Source organism: Strix uralensis, chromosome 28, assembly GCF_047716275.1.
Source record: "Strix uralensis isolate ZFMK-TIS-50842 chromosome 28, bStrUra1, whole genome shotgun sequence".
NCBI classification, from domain to species: Eukaryota; Metazoa; Chordata; class Aves; order Strigiformes; family Strigidae; genus Strix; species Strix uralensis.
In genome coordinates this window covers 6626503-6649684 of record NC_133999.1, presented here as the reverse complement: position 1 = coordinate 6649684, position 23182 = coordinate 6626503, and positions in this window count along the sequence as shown.

Sequence of the window (23182 nt, the reverse complement as noted above, 5' to 3'; positions counted from 1 at the left end):
TATGGGGGGTTTTGAGGTGATTTGGGGGGATATTGGGGTTTGGGGGGATATGGGGGGTGATTTGGTGGGATATGGGGAGGGTTTGGGTGGGATATGGGGGGAAGATCTGTGGGGATCTGAGGGGTTTGGGGGATATGGGGGATAAAAGGTGGACTTTGGAAGGATATGGGTGTTTTGAGGTGATATGGGGAGGTTTTGAGTTGATTTGGGCAGATTTGGGGAGATATGGAGAGTTTTTGGGGGATTTGTGGAGGTTTAGGGGGTGATTTAGGGGATGGGGGGTTTGGGGCGATTTGGAGGATACAGAGGATGTTTGGGGGGTTTAGTGGTTTTGGGGTGATATGGGGGATTTGGGGGTGATTTAGGGGATATAGGGGGATTTGGGGTGATTTGGCAGGGTATGTGTGGTTTTGGGGTAGTATGTGTGATATGGGGTGATATGGGTGTGTTTTGGGATGATTTGGGGGATTATGGGGGGTTTGGGGGTGATATGTGGGATATGGGAGTATATGGGGACTTTTGGGGGTGATTTGGGGGATATGGGATGTTTTGGGTTGATTTGAGGGGATATGGGGGGTTGGGGGGATATAGGGGGTGATTTGGGGAGATATGGGGTTTTGGGGTGATATGGGGTATATAAGGGGTATTTTTGAAGGATATGGGGGTTTTGGAGTGATATGGGGAGTTTTTGAGCTGATTTGGGGGGATTTGGGGAGATATGGAGTGTTTGGGGGACATTTGGCAGCATATTGGGGTTTGGGGGAGATGGGGAGGTTTTGGGGGTAATTTAGGTGATATGGGGGTTTTTGGGGTGATTTGCCAAGATATGGGTGGTTTTAAGGTAGTATTGGGGATATGGGTGATATGGGGGTGTTTTGGGGTAATTTGGTGGCATATGGGGGGGATTTGGGGTGGATATGGGGAGGATTTGTGGCTGCTTTAGGGGATATGGGGTAGTTTTAGGGTGATTTAGGGGTTTTGGGGGGATATGGGGGATATGGGTGTGTATGGGTATTTTGGGGGTGATTTTGGGGAATATGGGGGGGTTGCAGTGATATGGGGATATATGGTGGGGTTGGGGTATATGGGGGTGATTTGGGGGCATATGGGGCATTTTGGGTGTGATTTGGTGGTATATGGTAGGGCTTGGTTGGGATATGGGGGTGATTGGGGGAGATATGGGGGGGATTTGGGGGGATATGGGCGTTTGGGGGTTATGGGGAGGTTTTAGGATGATTTAGAAAATATGGGGGTGTTTTGGTGTGATTTGGCGGGATATGGGTGGTTTTGGGGTAATATGGGGGCATATGTGGGTGTTTTGGGGTGATTTGGGGGATATGTGGGTTTGGGGGGATATGGGAGGTATAAGGGGGATTTTGGAAGGATATGGGGCGTTTTGGGTTGTAATGGGCAGGTTTTGAGATGATTTGTGGGATATGGGGAGATATGGAGTGTTTGGGGGGGTTGGGGGGATATGGGGGTTTGAGGGGATATATAGGGAGGTTCTGGGGGTGATTTAGGGGATATGGGGAGGTTTTGGGGTGATTTGGGGGATATAGAGGAGGTTTGGTGGGTATAGTAATTTTGGGGATGATACGGGGGGGTGAGGGGTTATGGGTTTTTTGGGGTGATATAGGAAGGTTTTGAGGTGATTTGTGATGATTTGGGGAGATATGGCTGGTTTGGGGGGATATTTTGGGGGATGATATAGGGGTTTGGGGGGATATGGGGAGGTTTTGTGGGTGATTTAGGGGATATGGGGGAGTTGGGGTGATTTGGGGGGTATAGAAGAGGTTTGGGGAGGTTTAGTGGGACTGGGAGTGATATGGGAGGATTTGGGGGGATATGGGCAGTTGTTGGGTGTTATTTAGGGAATATGGGGGTGTTTTGGGGTGATTTGATGGGATACGTGTGGTTCTGGGGTCATATGGGTGATATGGGGTTTTTTGGGGGATGATTTGAGTTATTATAGGGGGTTTTGGGGTGATGTGTGGGATATGGGGGTATATGGAGAAGTTTTGGGGTGATTTGGGGGATGTGGGGTGTTTTGGGGTGATTTGAGGGGACATGGGGTGTTTGGGGGGGATGTGGGAGGGTGATTTGGGGGGTTTGGGGTGATATGGGGGACATGAACACTCCTCACTGGCCGAGAATTCAGTCGCAGTCTCAAGAGATGGTCTGTATTTCCTTTTCTCAGAGTGTTTACAAACCCCTGAATCTCCAGTGTCGCCGCCAGTCAAAGCCGGCGAGAGGCCCCACTGCCGGCCCTTGGAGAAAGCCAGAGCAGGGACCAAACCCAGCCCAGGTCAGCAGGGGAAGCCCAGGAGATCACAACAGACCCAGATGCTGAGTTACTAACAGACCTGGCAAACCCATCACTGCCCTGTCATAGAGTCACAGGATGGTTTGGGCTGGAAGGGACCTCAAAGCCCATCCAGTCCCACCCCCTGCCCCGGGCAGGGACACCTTCCACTAGCCCAGGTTGCCCAAAGCCCCGTCCAACCTGGCCTTGAGCCCTTCCAGGGAGGGGGCAGCCACAGCTTCTCTGGGCAACCTGTGCCAGGGCCTCCCCACCCTCACAGGGAAGAATTTCTGCCTTAGATCTCATCTAAATCTCCCCTCTTTCAGTTTAAAACTGTCATCCCTCATCCTATCCCTACACTCCTGATAACGAGTCCCTCCCCCCTTTCCTGTAGCCCCTTTCAGTCCTGGGAGGCCGCTTTAGGGTCTCCCCGGAGCCTTCTCTTCTCCAGCTGAACCCCCCAACTCTCTCAGCCTGTCCTCACAGTGGGGTGCTCCAGCCCCCCCGAGCATCTTCGTGGCCTCCTCTGGCCCCGCTTGAGCTGGGGGACCCCCTCTGGGGGCCCAGAGCTGGACCCAGCACTGCAGGGGGGTCTCCCCAGAGCAGAGCCGAGGGGGAGATTCTCCCCCCTCGCCCTGCTGCCCACACTGCTCTGGGTGCAGCCCAGCACACGGGTGGCTTTCTGGGCTGCGAGTGCACATTGCTGGCTCACAGTCACTGTCCATGACAAGCTCGGTTTCTTACATGAAACATGTCTTTAAGTCATTTAATCTTTCTATAGTCATTTCCCCATCTACAAAGGCACATAACAAACCTTACTGTCCTTTATAAAGTGCTTTGCCCTCTATGGATGAGAAGGACTGTATGAAAAAAGTCACATTTTTATCACTATTGTTCCTATTAACCTAAGATCAGCAAGACGATTTGTCAAATGATGGATGGGTTTAATGACACATACTTATCAAAAGTAAGTAGTGCCGCTGGCAGAAAAGCCCCGTATACTGCTTGCTACAGTTGATCATACTGACAAAAACAAGGCTTGTTTAATACAGAAATGTTCCTGATAAATTCTGGAACTTCCCCACAGAGCAAAAGCTTTGTATAATCCCTTAAGGAGGAGCAGAAGAGCAACCCAGGACGGACACTACCCAATTTAACAGTTGATACGATTCAGGGGTCACCCATCACGAGCGTGTAAACACATCCGACACGTTTTCCCCGCAGGAGCTCCATGAGCACAGACAGCACCAACAACCTCTTCCACTGCTTTCAGCACGTGGAGAAAGAAACACCCAGATTTGGATAAATCCATCAGCAGCCCGGCTGTTCAGGAAAAGCCAGGCTGCCAAACTCACTGTTGAGAGAAGCAACGGGCTAAGGCAGTCAGAGGGTGAGCGTGGACGTTACAAACTGCTGCTATGAACTGCTCCGCTGTGAAATCCAGTCGATGTACAGCCTGTGACTGGGTTCATCACACTGTGCTTGTGCCACATTGAAGAGAGGAGCTGAGAAGATGTAAAACCAAGGGAGGAGGTGTTGCTTTCACAGCTAAGCTGCTGAATTGGGGAAGATACATGGACCTTCGGTGCCCTTAATCTGTGAGCAGAGCAAATTTTTACACTTACTGAATCAAACCATACACACCACACGGCTTTATCCCTCGAGCTCAGTTTCTGACCGAGTCATGTTCACCACTAAGTGCAGCCAGATTTCTTTATCATTAGGCACGATGGACAGCACTTGCCATCTTCAAAGCACACACCGATGTGAAGGGATGTTGCCTGCAGGAAACGCGACCACGGACACCCAGCACAGTGACTGCAACGCCAAAACAAGCAGTGACATGGGATGGGAACAGCTGGCCAGGGAGCAGCCCTGCAGGAACAGGCCTGGGAGCTGCAGGGAATCAGGAGCTGGATGTACACCGTGTCTCATAAAAAGACAGCAAAGGTCCATGGGATGTCCGAGCCGGAGCAGAGCCTCCAAGGCACGAGCAGCCACCCCTCAGCTCTGCCCAGCACTGAGGAGGCCGCTGGGCACTTGGCTCCACAGGAGCGAGCTCACAGGCTGAACGACCAGCAATCTAGGAAGTACCATGGACACGTATGAGAAGTTTGGAGCCAACGGAGCCATCCAGCCTTTGGAGGAACTGGGGTCTGCATTTCTGCAACAGAGGACCAAAGAGATGGAACACAGCACAAAGATAGCCAGAAAGCTGAGGAGCAGCAGCTCTGCTGAATGTCAGCCGTGAGCGAGACGGGAAACAGCAGATTTCAACAGCAGCAGGGATGCTGCAGGTTAGAGCTCAGGGCAAACTTTCTGGTGTAAAGGCTGATGAAGCACTGGCAGAGGGTGCTTACAGGAGAGGTGGAGACTTTTGAGGATTTAACAACACCTTGCAAGAAGAACACGAGCAGATCTGACCCTGCTTGAGGCCACGAGGCCAGAGGAGGTGACAGCCCACGGCCCCGTCCAAGCCCACGGAGCTGCGTGTGGCAGCCCTGAGCCTCCCCACGGGGCCCTGCAGAGGCACTGCAGAAGGACAGAGCTCAGATTTTGCCAGAACGCTGGAAGAATGTTCTGTCCTTCATACAGTGATCTCTTTGCTGTCTTCCCAGTGGTTTCTCAAGGACGAGGGAAGGGCCTGTTCATCACATCACGGGCCTCATGCCTCCCTCTGCTGCGCAACCCAGAGAAAGGCACGGGTGTGCAGAAACCGTTTCCCGAGATCCTGCTGCTCTGAAACATTCCTGTGGGCCGACCTGGAGTACTGCCCCAGCATCCACACTGTTTATAAGACAGATCTTACAGAGATTCATATCAGATGGATGAGACAATTACTACTGAAGAAAAGCCCAACCTGATGGTGACTGAGGCAGCGATGTTTTGGCAAAGGCGCCCGCCGTGAGCTGGAGGCATCTGGGGAAGGAATGAAGAGTATGGACAGAGTGATGCCCTGCAGCCTCTCCCTGCTGCTCCAGTGCCCGTGGGCAGTCAGCAGCAGGCGGGGGGCCACCACGGTGGGGCACAGGGTGGGGCAGGGAAAGGCACCAGGAGAAGGGGGAGAAAGCAGCACCCGGAGACAGGGTCAGGGAAACAGGAATTTATTTTCTTGGACTTGAATAAAGCCCTGCTGCAGCCCTGCTAGTGCTGCCAGCGGGGCGGCCTCTTGCAGGGTTGGGGAGAGTCCTGGGGGCTGGGGGCCCTCCTCTTCAGGGGATGCCTGGGCCTCCCGCTCGAGCAGTTCCTGTGCTGCCTGGGAGCAGAGGGACCTGCCCCACCGCCTGCCCCGGCTCCTCCTGGGGTTGCTCCTGCTCTGCTGGGACGGGCGCAGATGGGGGGAGGCCGGGACCCCCACAGAGAACGGCTTCCTCCTCCCTGTCAAATCTTTCAGGGCTGCTGGAGGAGGTCACGTAGGTGTTGGCAGTCTCACACCGAGAGCTGCTGCAGCCAGAGTTGGTGGAGCTGGAGCTGCCCTCGGAGCTGTTGTCCTCCTCCCCCAGAGCCGGGGAGCACGGCAGGGTCCAGATGTCCTCGCTGCAGCTCTCGATGGCGTCGATGATGCCACGGACCAGAGGGGTTGCGTGTTCCCGGAAGACAGGCTGCAGCTCCCGGACCATGGCCTCCGCAGCCGGGCCGTGGACGCACAGGGCGTGCAGGATGTTGCCCTCTGCACGCTGTACCTGCCACCACTGGGACCCATAGATTGCCTCCAGCTCCCGGCGCAGCCAGAACAGCACAGGTTCCAGGAAATACTCTTGCATTTGGAAGAATCCTGCCCAGCCCTCGGGCAGGATGCCACCCACGGCCTCTGGCTCTGCAGCGTCCTGCTCATCTGGGGACAGCATCCCCTGCGGAGAGGATGGAGGGGAAGCCACGGGGCGATGGGGGCTGTTTTCGGCCAGGTGGCTGGGAGCTGTGTCGGCCTGGCTGCTGGCTTTGGGCGACCCTTGGAGGAGTGTGATGGCACACTCTCGATAGCCATTGCCTCCCTGCACAGTGAACCGCACCGACTCTACCGGTCCTCTGCAGAGCGGGCACTCTGCCTTCACATCTGCCCACCGCAGGATGCAGCCCAGGCAGAACCAGTGGCAGCAGGGCGTCACATAAGCGGCATCATCTCGCTCGTCACGGCAGATGGGGCAGATCTGCTCTGACTCCATGGCCATGTTCACGTGCTGCAGCAGGGTGGGGAGCGCTGAGGACAAGGAGCTGCTCCCGCTCACTGGCGCCGGCGCCACCAGAGGGTGTCCCGTGCTGCCAAAGTGAGAGTGGCCCCGGTCACTGGCTGTCCCAGCGAGGGGAGGGAGGGGAGGAAGAAATGCCCAGGCCCCTGGCGAAGGACACCCTCCCAGCTCCCCAAGCCCAATCACCCGTCCCAGGGCCACCCCGGGGGGACACTCCCCCGCACAGCTCACCTCTGCTGCCGCGAGCGCGCCCGGCGGTGCCCGGCTGCCTGACCCAGGCAGGGCCAGGGAAACACAGGGGATGGCTCCGGGACGGGCACCGAGAGCTGCCGCCAGCAGCCCCCAGAGCACCACCCAGCACCTGGAGCAGCCTCGCCCGACCCTCCAGACCTCGCAGACACGCTTGGCAGGAGTCCAGGCAGGAGCCAGACTGGGCCGGACGCAGGCAGAGCCTGCAGGGAGGGACGTGAGGTCACATTCCATCGCTCGCTGACGTCACAGCCCACCGCACAGTGACGTGACAGTGGGCTGCCTGTCTCCATGGTGCTTGCCTGTGTCGGGGCCTGGCTGGCACTGGCACTTGTGCAGATGGAAAATGTAACCGTTCCCCTGTTCCTTGGACGTAGAAATGAGCCACTCTTCTATGGCTTGTACCTGTTCCATTGCAAGCACAAGTGGTCTAGAGAAGACATAGCTGAAGCGCGGCAGATGAGAAGAAGCCGTCAGTAATCCATGTCAGGAAGCTCGACAGCAGAGGCACAGTTTGCACAGAAAATGCCTTGGTTATGGCAGAAACACAGTTCTCACTGTCAGAGATTTGTGGACAGTTGCTCATTACAGGGAACTGACGCCCAAAAAGGATTTCTCTGCGTTCCTTTCCCTGGTCATCACATACAGCTTAAGTTAAATTTAAATGGCAGCACAATGGAAAATTCTGTTTGCCTGGAATTCCTCCATTTGATAAGCTGAGAGACACGTTGGAAGTGGACTTGAGATGGCAATAGCTGGAATAGTAAAATCTCCTGAAAAACCTGTGAGATATCGACTCTGACGAGTCGGGGCTTCAGGGGAAGCTGTGATGGACAATGTGGAAGTTTCAAAGCTGTTTGTAAGAGGGTTTAGCACCAAGTATGGAAGAATACTTCTTAAAAAAAATGGTGGATTTGAACAGGATTATTGGATTGGCCAAGTTATGCCAAGCTTTGAAAAACAGTTAAAGCCTGGCTTTAACACTTTTGCGGGGTGATTTGGGGAGATATGAGTAGTTTTGGGGGTGATTTAGGGGATATGGGGAATTTTGGGGAATTTGTTGGGATATGGGTGGCTTTGGGGTCATATCGGGGATATGGGGGGATATGGGGCTGGTTTAGGTTTATTTGGGGGGTTATGGGGGTTTGGGGGGATGTGGGGGTGATTTGGGGAGATATGGGGTTTTTGGGGGGTGATTTGCTGGGATATGTGGGGGTTGGGAAGATATGGGGGATATAGGGGGGACTTTAGAAGGATATGGGGGGGTTTAGGGTGTAATGGGCAGGTTTTGAGATGATTTGTGGGGATATGGGGAGATATGGAGGGTTTGGGGGCCTGGGGGAATATGGGGGGATTTGGGGGCGTATGGGGAGGTTTTGGGGGTGATTTAGGGGATATGGGGAGGTTTTGGGGTGATTTGGGGGATATAGAGGAGGTTTGGGGGGGTATAGTGGGTTTGGTGGTGATATGGGGGTGTTATGGGCTATGGAGAGATTTTGGGGTGATCTGGGGGGTTATGGAATGCTTTGTGGTGATATGGGGGATATGGGGCTATATGGGAAAGTTTGGGAGTGATTTGGGGGGATATGGGGGGTTTTGGGGTGATTTGGGGGATATAGAGGAGGTTTGGGGGTATAGTGGGTTTGGTGGTGATATGGGGGTGTTATGGGCTATGGAGAGTTTTTGGGGTGATCTGGGGGGTTATGGAATGCTTTGTGGTGATATGGGGGATATGGGGCTATATGGGAAAGTTTGGGAGTTATTTGGGGGGATATGGGGGGTTTTGGGGTGATTTGGGGGATATAGAGGAGGTTTGGGGGTATAGTGGGTTTGGTGGTGATATGGGGGTGTTATGGGCTATGGAGAGTTTTTGGGGTGATCTGGGGGGTTATGGAATGCTTTGTGGTGATACGGGGGATATGGGGCTATATGGGAAAGTTTGGGAGTGATTTGGGGGGATATGGGGGGTTTTGGGGTTGTTTTGGGGGATATGGGAGCGGTTGAGGGAGTTATGGAGGTGATTTGGGGCTATGGGAGGGTTTGGGGAGATATGGTGTGATATGGGGAGTTGGGATATGGGGGATGATTTGCGGGGATATGGGGGATATAAGGGGTATTTTGAAGAATATGGGGGTTTTGGGGTGATATGGGGAGGTTTTGAGGTGATCAGGGCGGATTTGGGGAGATATGGGCATTTAGGGGGATATGGGGAAGTTTTGGGGTTGATTTAGGGGATATAGGGTGTTTTGGGGTGATTTGGTGGGATATGGGGGTGTTTGGGTGGATATGGGGTGGTGATTTGGGGGCATATGGGGGGATTTGGGGGGATATGGGGGGTTTTGGGGTGATTTAGGGGATATGGGGAATTTTGGGGTGATTTGTTGGGATATGGGTGGTTTTGGGGTCATATGGGGGATATGGGGGTGTTTTAGGTTTATTTGGGGGTTATGGGGGTTTGGGGGGATGTAGGGGGTGATTTGGGGGGATATGGGTAGTTTTTGAGGTGATTTGCTGGGATATGTGGGGGTTTGGGAAGATATGGGGGATATAAGGGCACTTTAGATTCTAGATATGGGGGTTTTGGTGTGTAATGTGCAGGTTTTGAGATGATTTGTGGGGATATGGGGAGATATGGAGGGTTTTGGGGGGGTTGGGTGGATATGGGGGGTTTGGGGGCATATGGGGAGATTTTGGGGGGATTTAGGGGATGTGGGGAGGTTTGGGGGTGATCTGGGGGATATAGAGGATGTTTGAGGGTGATATAGGGGATATGGGGAAGTTTTGGGGTGATTTGGGGGGTTATGGGGGTTTTGGGGTGATTTGGTGGGATATGGGGGGTGTTTGGTGGAGATATGGTGTGATTTGGGGGCATAAGGGGGGGTTAGGGGTGATTTGGGGGGATATGGGGGTTTGAAGGGATATTGTGGGGTGATTTGGGGAGATATGAGTCATTTTGGGTGTGATTTGGGGGGATATGGGTGGGTTTGTGGCCATATGGGGAGGTTTTGGGGTTGATTTAGGGTATATAAGGGGTTTTTGAGGTGAGTTGTGGGGATATGGGTGGGTTTGGGGCCATATGGGAAGGTTTTGGGGGTGATCTGGGATATATGGGGGGTTTGGCAGGATATGGAGGGATATGGGAGGGGTTGGGGGGATATGGTGGGTGATTTGGGAGGATATGGGTGGTTTTGGGGGTGATTTGGTGGGATATGGGGAGGTTTGGGGGGATATCGGGTGTTGATTTGGGGGTGATATGGGGGTGTTTGGGGTATATGGGGGATAGAAGTGGTATTTTGGAAGGACATGGGGGTTTGGGGTGATATGGGAAGGTTTTGAGGTGATTTGGATTCTTTGGGGAGATATGGGGGATTTAGGGGGGATTTGGTGAGAATGGGGGGCGTTGGGGGCATATGGGGAGGTTTGGGGGGTCATTTAGGGGATATGGGGGGGCTTTGGGTTGATTTGGGGCTATAGGGGAGGTTTAGGGGGTATAGTAAGTTTGGGGGTGATATGGGGGTGGTTGAGGGGATATGGGGGTGTTTTGGGGTGATTTGGGTTTTATGGGGGTTTTCGGGGGATATGGGGGATATGGGGGTGTATGGGGAATTTTAGGGGTGATTTGGGTGTATATGGGGAGATTTGTGGTGATATGGGGGTATATGCTGGGGTTGGGGGTATATGGGGGTGATTTGGGGGCATATGGGGGGTTTTGGGCATGATTTGGTGGTATATAGGGGGATTGGATGGGATATGTGGGGGAGATTTGGGGGGATATGGGTGTGTTTGGGGCGATATGGGGGATATAAGGGTTATTTTGGAAGGATATGGGTGGTTTTGGGGTGATACGGGGGGATATGTGGGGTTTGGGGGTGATTTGGTTGGATATGGGGTGGTTTGGGGGGATATGGGGGATATAAGAGGTATTTTGAATTGTTATGGGGGGGTTTATCCCCCACAAGATCCGTCCCAGTACCCCAGTAGCCCTCACTGGACCCTTCTTGCAACCCATTACTTTCCCACAGGAGCCCAATATCTCCCCCAGAAACCGCCCCCAGGAGCCCATTAGACACCTTCCCCCCCCCCGCCCAGACACTAATAACCCCCTCAACTCCCCCATGACCCCAATAACAACCCCCAAGCACCAAGACCCTCCCCCAGACCCCAATACCTCCCTCAAGACACCCCCAGGACCCCAATATCTCCCCCAGAACCCCCTCCATGACGTCCCCAATCCCCCCACCTCGGATACCAATATCTCCCTCAAGATCCCCCCTCGAGGACCCCAATAACCCTCCCAAACCCCTCCAGGACCTCCCCCCCCCGAATTCATTACACTCCCTCTAGGACCCAAATAACCCCCCAGGACCCCAATAACCCCCACAACTCCCACAGAACCCCAATAACACCCCCCCAATAATCCCCCCAGGGCCCCAATACCCCCTCACGGCACAGGCAGGAGTGTGGGCAGGTGCTGGGGGGGGACGACGTGCTGGAGCCCCCCCGGGGGTCCCCCTGGCCCCCACAGGGCCTACTTCCTGCCGACAGTCTGCCAGGGCTCTATGGTCTGCAGTGAGGCGGCCTAGGCAGGAGGTCCTCCAGCTCTCTGTGGTCTGCACTGAGGGATGTTCCAGGCAGAGATCTGGTCAACACAGCAAGTGGGAATTCCTCCTTTTCAAACACTCGCTTTATTCTGGATGGCTGAAGGAATTTTTCTGCTGCAAAGGTGGCACCAGCCCCAGCCCCAGCCCCAGCACTAGTAGTGGTGTCCCCGGCCTAGCAGTGGGTGAGCGCAGGGCCTGGGGCCGATTTCCCTGGAGGGGGTGGTGGGATCACTGGGGAAGGGGAAAGCTTTCCTCTGAAAACCCAAACTGTTTCATGGTTCTGATTTTTCTTTTTCAAAACAAGGTTTGTTGTCACAGTTTGGGCTGTTCAGACGTTCTGATGTGTGACTGTGCTTGTCCTTTTACCTTGAACTTGGTGGGTTTTGCTGTCTGTAAGGGCCTGTTGTGTCTGTGGGGTTTATCTGTCAGGTTACCCCAGGGAAAGTGAATTTTAGCCCTTTATTTTTACTTCAAGTGTGAAAGAAGTGACACATTTAATATTTTCTGCTCTCTGTGGTGCTTTGGGCTGGGTGGGTTCAGTCTGATGAAACCCCTCAGAGTGGTGCTTCAGAGGGTGCCAGTCACCAGAGCCAAGAGGTGCTGATCAGAAACCGGCATTAAGCCCGAGGGCGAGAGCTGGCCCAGGCGGGCTCTTGCCTTGGGGCTGTGGGACAGTTTTTCCCAGCTCGGAGGTGCTGGGAGAGATGGGGGGGGGTGAGCAGGGGGGTGTGCTGGAGCCCAGCCCCTTTGCAGAGCCCTGCTGCTCCTCTGGCTTTCTGGACAAAGTTCAGTTTCTGAGCTGAGCTTCTAATTTGCACCTTTGACAAAAGACAAATCCTGTTTGTTTCAAGGTGGAACGACCTGCTCCGCTTTCAGAAAAGTATCTCTTGACAGCTGCAGGCAGAGCAGAAACCTCACACAATGAAGGTACAAGAAGTAATTGAAAAGCAATTAAAGGACAAGTTTCTGTGTGCTGGGATCCTGGGAGTGCTTCTGGTTGGGAAATCTGGCAGCACCACTTGCTCTGAGGCTGCAAACAGCCGGCAGAGCTCCTGCCGTGGGTGGCACTGCTTCAGCCTCCCCCGTCAGCTGCTCCTTCATCTCCACCTCTCTGCTCTGCACCAGCTCTGCAGAAAATAGTCGCTTTTCACTGCATGTGCCTGTGGATTGCTGCAAACGTGATGTAACCAGTTGCCAATGTGTTTCTTTGCCAGCTTGTCCCGCCCGATGCGCTGTCAGTCTGCAGATCGTCCCCTCGTTCCTAGGTGAGTGTTGGGGCTTCTCCTGGGGTCTCCTGTGCGTCTGCTTAAATGTTGACAAAATGCCTGTGTGGAAATAGAATTAATCATCAGAATAATTGATAAGGAAGAAGTAATCAAGACCTAAACAAAACCAGGCTCCTGTCCAGAACACCTGTGTAGTTCATCTTGCCTGTTTTTTCTTCCTGTTGCCTTCAAGCTCCTGTTCAGTTCTGCTGTGCCCTGCGTCTCTGCTCGTTCTCATCCCCATTTCATGTAGCCAGGCAGAGCGACTTCCTCCTTCTCCTTTTCCCTGGTTTTGTCCCTGTGAAATCTGTTTTCTGTAACTGCCTGGTCTTCATGGAAACACATTTAAAAACTGCTTTTGCAGGTTCCCCCCTTTCAGGAGGTGCCTGTGGCTGCAGGGATGCCATGTGAAGCAGGTGGGACAGGGCTGGTGTCTGCTCCGGGTCGGGGTTTGCACCCCTCGGGTGCTGCGGAGAGGCAGGGTGCTGTGGGCTTGCGGTGGTAGCTCGGGGTCGGAGCAGAACCTGGTCTTTGGGGAAAATGTGAGTTTTCCTGAGGTGACTCCCTGTCCCTAAGGCTGGCTGGCGGCCTGCAGCCGGCGTGTGCCCTGTGCCGGGGAGCTGGCCGGGGGGCTGTCAGGGGAGCCGAGAGGTCTGACAGCACCTTCCTGGGGCGCTGGCTGGGACAGGCTGGGGAGGGCTTGAGCTTTGTGTGTGGTGGTCAGGGGAGGCCATGCAGCAGGTGGAGCCGGCTCGTCTCTGATCGACCTTTTGAGGCAATTCCTGTTGGGGATTGAGGTTTTAGGACAGTTAACTGAAATCTTGCTTTATAACTTATTGCTGATCGATATGAAAAATGCAACACCTCAGAATGGCAGCACTCAGAGGGGGGCTGCATCTGGATCCAGGGGATGCTCCTCTGTCCTTAGAACTTAAGGAAGGAAGCTTGCAGGTGCCAGTAGTGCTGCTGCTGAGGGGATTGGGTTTTCCAGAGCTGGGGAGCAGATTCTTACCCCGTCTATACTGCGTCTGCACTGTGAAAGCTTGTGCACAGTAATGCCTTGCTGTCTGTGCCTTCTGTTTCAGAGCTCTGCTGTCAGTTCTTTCATACCCTGCTCTGGTTACTGTTGTCATGGTCCTGTTTTCCTTCATCCTTCACTGGCCATGGTGAGCAGCAGGCATCTGAAGGTGGTGATGAAAATGTGATGGATCAGGAGAGGCAGCAGGACCACTGGCAGTGAGAGAGTTGTCAGGTGTTCAGTGTCACAGGAGAAGCAGCTGAGAGGTTTCAGAATGGTGATCTGTTTGAAGAGGGGTCACACAGGGTCACCAGGACATCATGAAGTTTAATTTTGTGTTATAAAGGGATTTTCCACTCTAAACCTCAGGCAAGTAGCAGTTATTTCTTGGCATATTAAAAGCAGTTAGAATTTCCCCTACTACTTCTGTCATTCCCAGGTGTTGAATTGGCAGCTGACAACCCCAGAGGTCTCGCTTCTGTCTCACCACCTTCCACCTCACACCAGCTGTTCCTGTGTGGTTCGGCCGTGTGCATTGCTGAAGTGCCAGCACACATTCCTCTCTATCCCGTTGTTTCCTACGGGAAAAATGGAATTGGGAACAGTCGCACTTGGGGGATTCCATCCTGGGCAGGCAATGGGATGTGCCTGAAACTGTAGTTTGACCGTGTGGGGAATTGTTGCAGAACCAGAGTGTAGGGTTGGGGAGTCAAAATGTTTCAGCAGCAATGAAGAGAGAAGTATGCAAAGGTTTGAGCTGCCAGCCTGCACACACTGGGTGTGCATGTACTCGAATGCACGGCTGCATTGCCCCAGGCTGCAGAGGTTATTGTGTAGAAAAGCCCTCGGTTAGTGGAATAATTCTCTGTTGGAATAAATCTGCATCTGGGCAGCGGAATGGGATCTTTACCTTGTGACACAGAGGTACCTCTCAGGCAAAGCAGAATACTAAGAGATTTTTTTGACGAATGTTCATTTTCATTCTGATTTCATGCTGTCTGAACTGTTTTGTCGAATCCTGACTGTTCTCCCCAGCTGTCCATCACCCACTCTCATGTTTTGATGGCTCGTGTCACAGACAGCCTGGTAAAAAGATCTTGGTTATCTTCTCTTTCCTTTTTTCCCCTTTGAGAAGTCTCATGAATGTTTTGCAGCTGTCCTGACTCTCCTCCCCTGTCCTCCCTGGCAGCAGTGTGGCAGTTAGAGCTGCCCCCCCCAGGAGGAGGTGTGCTCTGCTGGCTGTTAAAGAGTTGGCAGCGCTGTGCTCTGTGCTCATCTCCAAAGCTTCTCTGTTCCCCCTGGGCAGTGGATTTTAGTGTTCTGCCATTCCGAGTACAGTAACATCTGTACAGATACAAAACCTCTAGTTCATGGATTGGGTTCACGAAGCCCTGATTCTTTTAATCTCCTTTGGAAGCTCTGTTGCCCCACTTTTTCTCTCTCCCCTCTTCTCTGCCAAACTGTTTCACAGCTGGCCTTCTTCCCCAGGCTTTGCCTCGTCCCCTGGCCAGACTCGAGCTGTTCAGTTCCTGCAGGCCCAGCGGCAGTTGGGGGATCTGAGCTGCTCAGAGGCAGCAGGGCCTGATCTCTAAAGGAAGCAGATTTTGTGGTCTAACTCTGATCTTGCTGAAGCTGCTTTTGTTACCCTTTCAGAAAACCAACCGAGGGCTGAATCAGAGCTGGCGGTTTGCTGAAGGTACCAAAGAATGGGGGGTTTAGAAGCCAATGCCTAATCCCGTGGACAAGTTTAATGCTGTTTCTTTGATAACTTGTCAGAGGTATTTTATTGTGGGTTTTGTGTAAGGTGCTATAAAGCAATCCCATGCAGCTGGAAGCCAGAGGCAAGACTATTTATTTCAGGGCTTTGAAGATCTCTACTCCTGGGACAGCTGTCTCGCTGCTGCAGTGGTTGGGTTTTATTTTGCTTTGGAAAAACTGAACGTTTTTCATTCCATTTCCTTTTCTGTGGGTTGGGAGAATTCCTGGAAGTCTCCAAATAGAGTTAAGGGGTGTCTTCATCTTTTTTCCCTGAACTGGGCTGAGTGCAGCTCCCAGAAGGCCGGGGTTTGGAAGGCTGGGAGCGCTGACCCGACCAGTCCGAGAGGATCCTGACAGCAGGGCTGGGCTGCAGATGTGGCTGCAGGTACTGCAGGGAGATGCTGGGTGTCTGGGTGGGCTGACCTGGCTGGTTTGGTTGTTTTGAGGGCGCTGTACTCTCTGCACCAGCTGCTAATAAGGTGTTTTCTGTCGGCAGGGCTGGTGGGCCATCAGTCTGTGTTCTCAGAGATGAGCCCACAGGAGTCCCTCGCTGGGGCTTGGCTGCAGAGAGCTCTGTGGTATCTTGGCAGTGTTTGGCATTTCCCAGACAATGCTTAAACCTGCCAGTTGACGCTGTTTAACACTCTCCTCTGTAAGAGCCTTCCAGCGGGGATGCCTGTCAGCTCTGGCTTTCCCTTCAAAGAATTGTTACCAAAAGCTGCTGTATCTTTGTCACTTGCCAAATGCCACCAATGAATCTCTGCTTTTGTTGTTTTGGGCTTTTACGTGTTGCCCTTACTTAGGATGTGTGCTTTTCTGGCCAGGGGCTGGTGGGCAGCTCTCTGGTGACCAAATCCAGGAGAAAACAAGAGGGTTTACTGTATTACCTCTTGTACTTGAAGGAACAATCCTTTAGCCCAGGTGTCTTTGGACATGTCTTTTGGGAGGGGGCTACCAGGCCTCCAGATCCAGCAGTTTGTCAGTTTATTCTTTGTCCTGTTTCTGTTTTGCTTCTGGCCCTTACTGCAGCAGCAGATTGGGGCTGCGTGATGCACAGAGGTTCAGGGCAGGGTTACCTGTTCCTCCAGGACAGGATCTGCTGATTCAGCTCAGTATTTTAAGCAAGATGGAGCTGAATAAATTTTCCTCTAGCAAGAGCTGGTAGCCAGGATGGATGAGGAGTTCATTCACAGTTACGTCAACACTGAAGGAAATTCGATTTGTGTATTTAAAATTGCTTTCTTAACCAATGTTTAGCACCTTGGGGTCTCAGGGGTTAAAATACCTCTGGCACCTTGGATCAGTCTATGGGGATTTAAAAGTGCTCTGGATTAAGCAGGCAAATGAGTTAAACTGCATTTAGCTGATTCCCTGGCTGTGAATAATCCGTCCAACCCTGTGCTGAAGACATCTGGGGCTCGTCTGCTGTTCGTAGTGGAGGTTTCAGACCCTTTCTCAAAGCTGTCACCAGTCTGTAAGTTACGGCTTTACCGACCAGAAGGTAGGAGGCACTTTGGGAGTGGCCCCTTGTGATGGAGACTGGAGACCTCTGCTCTTCTGTCCTGGACGTCAGGCAGTGGCTTTCACAGTGGTCCCATCTCTCAGCTCAGCTCTGCTTTCTGTCCTTAGGATACAGCTTTGATTTGCCAGGGCTGAGTGAATTGGGACATCCCCTACTGCAGATCTGCACGAGACATACCCCTCTAGCAAGGTACAGGACAACCTTACAAATACAGAAAGCTAAACCTCCCACTAATTACTCAATGGGAACGGAGCAGGCAGAGCTTTTTGTCTAGATTGCATCCGTGCTGCTGTTAGCTTCAGGAACCCAGTGCTTCCAGCCCTGCATCTTCCTCCCCGTTCTCCCCCATGCCCTGGGCAGATCTCTGTTTCAGGGTTGGCCCTGCTGTTCCATGAGCTGTGCCCTCTAGGCGTGGTTATCCAGTGTTAGGACAGACTTTGGGTGTTGCGCTGTGTTGTTGCAGTGGTTGTGTCAGTCAGATGTGGACAAGTCCCAAGTGCAGATGTGTGGTGACAAGTGCCCGTTATTTGGCCCTGACTGCAGGAAGAACTGAACCCCTTCAGCCTTCTCAGTCTGGGTGGAGCTGAGTGATGGAAAGCAGTTGCATACTTTCAAGGGATCAGTGAAAGGAGGATCCTTTGCTCTGCTCCCTCAACTAAAATGCTCTGCTGGCAAGCAGCAGCTCTGGGTTTGCCTTGATTTTTGCAGTGACTGCTTGTTGTGTTTAATCTGCTGCGCTGTTATAAGCAGTCTCCCTGCGAGCGAGAAACTTGTGAGTGGCTGAGCTGAGATCTCCAGGTTCCTGATCAGAGGAAAGGCTGTCCCAGCCAAACTGGAGTTGGGTTCCTGACTGCATCCAGATAGGAAAGATTATTCATCCAGTGGGGAAAAAAACCCAAACCAGAACTGCTGTTTTATTGAGTGTTTGACATATCTGAGCTGAGCAGATCTTGGCGCTCAGTGCGAGTTACAGCTCTGCTTTTCTGAGCCCATGAGCTGGGCTCACTTACAGCTGGCCTGACTCTCAGGAATGCTGCCTGCTTTCTGACTTTTCCTGCCCCGTGGGGCTTGGGGGCTTCAGGAACCCTTTTCCTCCTTTCCTTTCCATCAGCCCATTTAGCACATGCTCTACTATCAGGTTGTTTGGGACTCTGGCCTCTCTTCAGTATTTTCTGGCTGAAACACTTTGGTTTGTACAAGCAACTGTCTGTCTGGATGTCCATCCCTGACTTGCTCTGTCTGTACTCAGCTGACAGACCAGCAAGTGGAACAGGCATCGGTGCTTCCCAGTTAACCCCCTCCTACCACTGCAGGGAGCTCCGGGTGGCGTTGGGGGACCAGACCTTACCATTCCTATAACGTAGGTGACCCTGACTGAGACTGGGACATGCCCGGTCTGTGTCACTGCTCCAACCATCACCTTTAGTTTTTCCGGGAAAGAGAAGCACAAAGAGATGTAGCACAACATACCAAAAAAATCAAATTCTTCCTCCCGACTTTGTGACGAGAGCCAGTTCAGCCAGAATCACTGACATGCCGCCCTCTCCTCTTCTGGCTGGCACAAGGCTGGCAGCCTGTGTCTCCAAGGGCTTCTTACTGAAAAGGCCCCAGGGCAGACGTTAGCACTTTAAAGTACTTGGAGCAGACACAAGTCTGCACCAATTTGTTGCAATCACCCATATTTAAAGGCAAGTGGTACCTTTTATTTCCATGGGATTATTGGCCCATGGCACATCTGGCACTCCTGTGCACAAGGTCGATGACCTCCCTGCCTTTCTGCTGTATGCTGGCTTTGGCTTTTATCTTTGGAATGAAGCAACTGGCATTTTGGTCTCAGCAGATGGCTGCTTAAAAAACCACCCAAACCAGGAGACTTTCTCTTCTTTTCCAGGAGCCAAGGACTTTGAAGGCACATGCTGAGGTTCACTTCCAGAACAAAGGCTGCAGGGTCACAACACACAGTATCTCTTGGAGCCTGTGCTGTAGCTGAGGACAAACATCTGGTAACTTTAAAGGCAGGTAAAAGTTTATTGTGATCCAGAGAGGTGGGGAATCTCCATCCTGGGAGATATTTCACACTGCTGGACGCATCCCTGCACAATCTGTTTTAACTTTGAAATTGTCTATTTTGTGCAGAGGGGTTGGACCAGAGACATCCAAAGTCTCTTCCTCCTAAAATTTTCCATGTTTCTGTGCCTGATCCTGCTGATGACCCATGCAGTCTGCTTTATGAGGAGGGAAGGGAAGAGAAGAAAGCATTAGAAAACATGAAGAAATGTATCAGTATTGCTGTCTGCTGCAAGCTCTGCCAGGGAGCAGACGCTGGCTGCCTTTTCTCTTCTAGATGAATTTATTTGACTGGAAAGACAGCTGCTGTTGCTGTGAAGTGTCCAGATGAACCTGTACATAGACCTGGGGCAAGTGGGAATGTCGAGGGGGGAATTTGGGAAGGCAGGGAGCCCATGCTGGCAGCAGCCCCTGCCCTGCCCGGGGACCAAGCAGGGCTCTGGGAGCGATGTGCTGGGGAGGAGCTCCTTGTACTGCTTCTTTCCTCAAGAGCAGCTGTTTCAGGCTTACCTGCATTATGACCATGATGAGAGAGGGTTTCTTGCTGGGCGTACATCCCCAGGAGGGGTTGCACTTGATATCTGACCTTTGTTTTCATTTCATACCAGGTGTTTCTAGGCCTTGAAAGTTTTCTGTGGGCTCAAGGGGACAGTTAAGTCAAGGAGGAGAAGCGTAGGGAGACAGGATGTGTGCAAGGGTTGTGCTTTTGTGTCATAGCTTTTGTGGGAGACAGACAAGCTTTGTGGGCCAGAGGAAGGCAGGGGAAACATGGCTAAAAGGAGCCAACTTTATTTCCCTTCTTTCTCAGAAGAAAACAAGCACAAACCCTGCTTGGATTAGAGAGGATTATGGGCTGCCCATTTGGGAATTCATGCTTGGGACTTCATGATGATGCAGCTGGGTAAGTGATCTCACTGCAGTTATTTGGGAGGAAATGTTTTGATAACATCTAAAACGGTTTGAGTGTCGCAGTCAGTCCCTTCGCTGAGCGCTGGAGTTCTTCCTTCATGGGTTAAAACAGAGGAAGGGAATGCTCCCACGGATGGTGTAAGCTGTCTGTGCCAGCACTGCCCTCCTCTCCCTGGGGCCTCACTGCAGCCCTTGTCTTTGCCTTTGCTGCAGCTCCATGTCCTCTGCAAGACACCAGCTGTGCCCAGTTACTCTGTGGGTTCGATCTGGTGAGTGCAGCACTGATGCCAGGAAAGATGTTTCTGATGTGCCTGTGTCACCCGCCAGGGGCTCTGGTCCTGGTGTTCAGAGCTGGGCAGTGCCTGTGCTGGGGCTTTGTCTCGGAGCCTGCAGCAGGGCTGCGGGGGGATGCAGGCTGATGGTGCCCTGTGTCCTTCTGGCACTGCAGCAAGAGAGAGGTTAATAATGCCACACGCCTGCTGCTGCCCTTGGCTGTACGTTCGTGTGTTTGTGCAGGAGGATGAGAGCTGTCAGCAGCATTTCCCAGGGCGTGGGGGAAGGATTTTCAGCCCTGTAGAGTGGCTCCCTGCGTGAACCAACAGTTCCCTGTGCCTCTGAAGAGAGCAGGGCCAGCAGCCTGCTTCGGTCAGACCCTGCTAGGATGGAGGAGGGTGGCTTGTCTGAAGTGCTGAGGGGGCTGGCTTGCTTCTGTGCTGGGCTGTGTGCCAGTGTGATCCCCTCTCCATGCCCTGGGCTGCTCCACATGTCTTCTCTTGGAGTCAGAAATGCAGGCAGCCAGCTGAGAGCCAAATGTGAGTTGGGAATGACGGCTCCAAGCTAAGCTTACTGGTGACAGTTGGATATTGTGCAGGAAAGCAGAGGGGAGCTCATGGAGCAGAGAGAGTGTTGGCAAGGGAAGAGGGGCTTGTTGGTCCCTGAGGGAGCAGAGGTGGGTATGTCCAACCCCCGGAATGGAGAGGGGGCAGCGATATAAACCCTATACCTCCTCTGACTCCGCAGTCCTGAGCATCCATGGTGGTGTGAATTTCAACTTCTGGGCTCTCTTTTTGAAAGCGGGGGTCTCCCCTGGGGGCAATGGCTGGTGCTTCATTTTGTGGCTGGCTTGCAAGCCTTCTTGGAACCGATAAGCCCGGACATTGGGAAGAAGGCTGGAAGAGACTTGGTCCTTCCTCCACTTCCCTGTCTCAGCTGCACCCGTGTACCTGGGCAGGGAGCTCTGTGTGAGGGGGGGGTCTGTCTGAGGAATTTTCCATCTCCAGGCACGGTGAGGCCCAGGACTGGGTCAGAGAGCGGAACGGGGTCAGCAAGGGACTGTCTGTAGCCGCTGCCCCGTGCCGGGGTAACGCACCCGGGGCTGCGGCTGTGCTGGAGCCGGGCGGGTGTGCTGGAGGCGGTTTCAGGGCCTGCTTGCTGTGCTCACTGGGTGCTTTGGGCGCTGAGCATCCCTGTCCCCTCTGCCCCCGTGTCCCGGAGCTGCCCCCCATTGTGTCCGCGCCGTTGCCATGGCAGTGTTGGGGCCAGCCGGGACGCCCAGTCGCCCTGTCAACGGGGGCAACAGCCAGTCTGGCATTGGGGATCCTCCCGTGAGTGTGTCCCCACGGCCCCGTGGGGTGGGAGAGGTGGGGGATGTTGGGGGAGGTGGTGGCTGCATCCCCTCCCTGGCAGCACTGGGGAGCCCCTGAGCAGCGCCCAGCAGCACTCAGGCCTTTCCAGGAAGAGCTGGCACCACTGCTGGCACCACTGTGGCCTGGGAAACAGTCACCCCTTTCCCCTCTGATGTGGAACTAGCATCTAATGCGGGGAGGAAGAAAGAGAAGTGGGAGATCTTATGGACAGGGAGGAAGCAGAGAAGTCCCGCAGGCTGAGCTCCGGCCACCTGGCATGGGATCTGCTTGCAATGGAGCCTAAAGGTGTCTCTGAGCTGGGAGAGGCCCCTTGTGCCCAAGCCCCTGAGCAGGTCCCAGGGGCAGCTGCTCAGCCTGGGCTTGGATCAAGTGCAGCCAAGACCTTGGGTGTCCCGTGCAGGTGTCCGGCCTAGAGGTGAGGTGCCCTGGGGCAGGACTGTGCCAGGGAAGGACACGCTCTCTGGTTCGGAAAGGGGAGAGCCAGCCATCAGAGGGATCCCTCTGTCTGCAGCCAGGACTTTTACATCCCACATAGAAAGCCTTTTCTGGGTGCCCAGGCAGTCCCCCTTGGGTGTCAGGTTGGTCCAGCCCAAAGCCAGCCTCCAGACCCTGCTGCTGTCTCATGAGGGGTGTCAGAGGATCCCCTCTTTCCCCCAGGGCTGCCCTCAGTGGAGGGATGGGCCTTGCAGCCAGGGAAAGCGCAGCCCTTTTTGGAGACAGTTACCAGGGGAGCTACTTCTGCTGCTCTTGATGCCACCTGTTGTTCTCAGAGATGTGCCTGAATATGTTCCTCCATTGGTGATAACGGCTCCAGCCTTCTGAGGACCTGGACCGTTCGTGGGGAAAGGTGGCTGCAACAACAGGGAACAGCCCACCTCAGCCTCTGCCAGAGATCCCCTCTGCCTTCCCCTCGTCCAGCCCCTGCACCTACCCAGTCCCGCGTGTGCCCACCCTTTCACCCTGTTGAGAGTTTTCGGCCTTGGCTGGGGGGGTAACCCAGGTCACACCCATGTTAAGAGAGTCCTGGGTGCCACATTGTTCCCCCAGCCCGGTGGGACCCTCAGGCAGGGCTCTCGCAGCAGCCCCCAGCCCTGTCCACCCACCCCCACAGACCAGCAGCTGCAGCTTTTGACACTGGACAGCCCCACTGGGTCACCAAAATCGGGAATAAACCTCTCAACACCAATGTAGCGTTAAGAAGCAGGCATTTCATTATTCGGCGCTGGGTGCGTGGGGGATCATGCACACACTAAAACAAAAGGTCACCCTTTATGTACCTTCAAGCCATGAATATTCATACGTTTTTCGAGAAGCCTCCGCCTTTCCACCTATCTACTACATTTCCATAACACTTCACTACGCATGTGCAGGGGTCTCAGGTGGTCGTTTGGGGAGTCACCCCCCTACTCCTTTTTCCCTTTTATGGTCACGAGACTTTTGAGGACAATTTCTTCTCCTTGGATGTTCCCCAACTCTGTTGCCCAGCCAAGCTGTTCTTTCTTTTCTGCCTTGTTCCAGCAGTTCTGCCAGGATGTGTCTCTTATCAAGGTTAGGATATCTCCTCTGTACACTTCAATTACTCAGGCCTTGTTCCACACAAAGTTCAACATTGTCTGGCAACACAATTTTTCAAAAACTGCAACCCTTTGTAAAAGAGC